The sequence below is a fragment of the Choloepus didactylus genome, chromosome 20 (genome assembly GCF_015220235.1).
Source record: "Choloepus didactylus isolate mChoDid1 chromosome 20, mChoDid1.pri, whole genome shotgun sequence".
Classification (NCBI taxonomy): domain Eukaryota; kingdom Metazoa; phylum Chordata; class Mammalia; order Pilosa; family Megalonychidae; genus Choloepus; species Choloepus didactylus.
Window position 1 is genome coordinate 25,389,559 of NC_051326.1, and position 2,446 is coordinate 25,392,004.

Genomic DNA, 2,446 nt, shown 5'->3' on the forward strand with positions numbered 1-2,446 from the left:
GAGCAGCAGATAGAAGATGGTTATTAATCACCATATGTCTTGGTTTCCTTGTTCACACAATGGAATTCCAAATAGTACTTTCTTCCTAGGGTTGCGGCGAGGACTGTGACAGTTAACGCTACTTAAGTGCTTAGCACAGAGCCTGGTACAGAATGAGAACTCAATAGAGGTGAGCAGTTTATTGACTTGCTCAGGGATCCCAGGGCCCAGAGAAAACCATGGTGGTAAGGTTGTCCTTTCATTTTTTCAATGTGCAGACCCATTTAAGTTAGAACAGGAAAAAGCCATATGATTACAGGATGTATTTGAGAATAATATTTTGCAAGGCTTTTTGGTTTGGAGCTATTGCAATTAGGACTTCATGACTAGAAGTCCTCTCTTGTGGACTTTGAGAAATGTTTACATATGCCTGTTGCAGGATTTTTGTTTGAATCTGTTTACAAAAGAGATGGCTTACTAGAACAATTTGTGATCATTAAAGTAAGCAAAATCTTCAAAGCTATGTTTATGCTAAGAGTTACAACCAAGACATTACTGCAAAGCTGGGCTGACCGTGCTGGAGATGAGACCATTCATTGATGTGTTAGTGATAAACTGATAGATACTCTACCTACTCCTGTTTTAGATTTGGCTTCTGTTGGTTAGATACAGGAGGAGAAACCATCTCTTTGCCCAGCTATAAATCAGCTCTGTGCCCCTCAAGGAAGAATCAGTGGAGCTCTGAAATCAGAAGATCATCATTTGGATCTTAGCTTAGACTCTATGATGCATCTTCTTGGTCCTCCAGGTCTGTTCTCCAACCTTCTCTGTGCTGTGTCCTAGAACAAGTTGCTCTATGGACTGTATCAAAGGGATCTTGGCCTCTGACTTCCACTTGGGTTCATCCAATGAGAGGCACTAAGAGGAGATCAGAGAGTGAGGTCAGGATATTTATTCCTCTGATTCTCTCCTTCCTGGCTTGTAAATTGGCAGAGCCTATGTTCCTCTATTCAAGACTACAGCTCCCGGCGGGGCAAGACGGCGGACTGGTGAGCTGTATGTTTTAGTTACTCCTCCAGGAAAGTAGGTAGAAAGCCAGGAACTTTGTGGACTGGACACCACAGAGCAATCTGACTTTGGGGAAACTTCATACAACACTCATGAAAACATGGAACTGCTGAGATCAGCGAAATCTGTAAGTTTTTGTGGTGAGGGGACCCACACCCCTCCCTGCCAGGCTCAGTCCTGTGGGAGGAGGGGCTGTCAGCTCCGGGAAGGAGAAGGGAGAACTGCAGTGGCAGCCCTTATCAGAAACTCGTTCTACTGATCCAAACTCCAACCATGGATAGACTGAGACCAGACACCAGAGAATCTGAGAGCAGCCAGCCCAGCAGAGAGGAGACAGGCATAGAAAAAAACAACACAAAAAACTCCAAAATAAAAGCGGAGGATTTTTGGAGTTCTGGTGAACATAGAAAGGGGAAGGGCAGAGCTCAGGCCCTGAGGCTCATATGCAAATCCCGAAGAAAAGCTGATCTCTCTGCCCTGTGGACCTTTCCTTAATGGCCCTAATTGCTTTGTCTCTTAGCATTTCAATAACCCATTAGATCTCTGAGGAGGGCCCCCACCTTTTTTTTTTTTGTTTTAATCCTTTTTTCTTTTTCTAAAACAATTACTCTAAGAAGCCCAATACAGAAAGCTTCAAAGACTTGCAATTTGGGCAGGTCAAGACAAGAGCAGAACTAAGAGAGATCTGAGACAAAAGGCAATAATCCAGTGGCTGAGAAAATTCACTAAACACCACAACTTCCCAAGAAAAGGGGGGTGTCCGCTCACAGCCATCATCCTGGTGGACAGGAAACACTCCTGCCCATCGCCAGCCCCATAGCCCAGAGCTGCCCCACACAACCCAGTGTGACAGAAGTGCTTCAAATAACAGGCACACACCAAAAAACTGGGCGTGGACATTAGCCTTCCCTGCAACCTCAGCTGATTGTCCCAGAGTTGGGAAGGTGGAGCAGTGTGAATTAACAAAGCCCCATTCAGCCATCATTTCAGCAGACTGGGAGCCTCCCTACACAGCCTAGCAGCCCAGAACTGCCCTGGGGGGGGACAGCACTCACCTGTGTGACATAGCACAGTCATCCCTCAACAGAGGACCAGGGGGTGCACAGCCTGGAAGAGGGGCCCACTTGCAAGTCTCAGGAACCATATGCCAATACCAAGGACTTGTGGGTCACTGGCAGAGACAAACTGTGGCAGGACTGAACTGAAGGATTAGACTATTGCAGCAGCTTTAAAACTCTAGGATCAACACGGAGATTTGATTGTGAGAGCCACCACCCCCCCTCCCTGACTGCCCAGAAACACGCCCCATACACAGGGCAGGCAACACCAACTACACACGCAAGCTTGGTACACCAATTGGACCCCACAAGACTCACTCCCCCACTCACCAAAAAGGGTA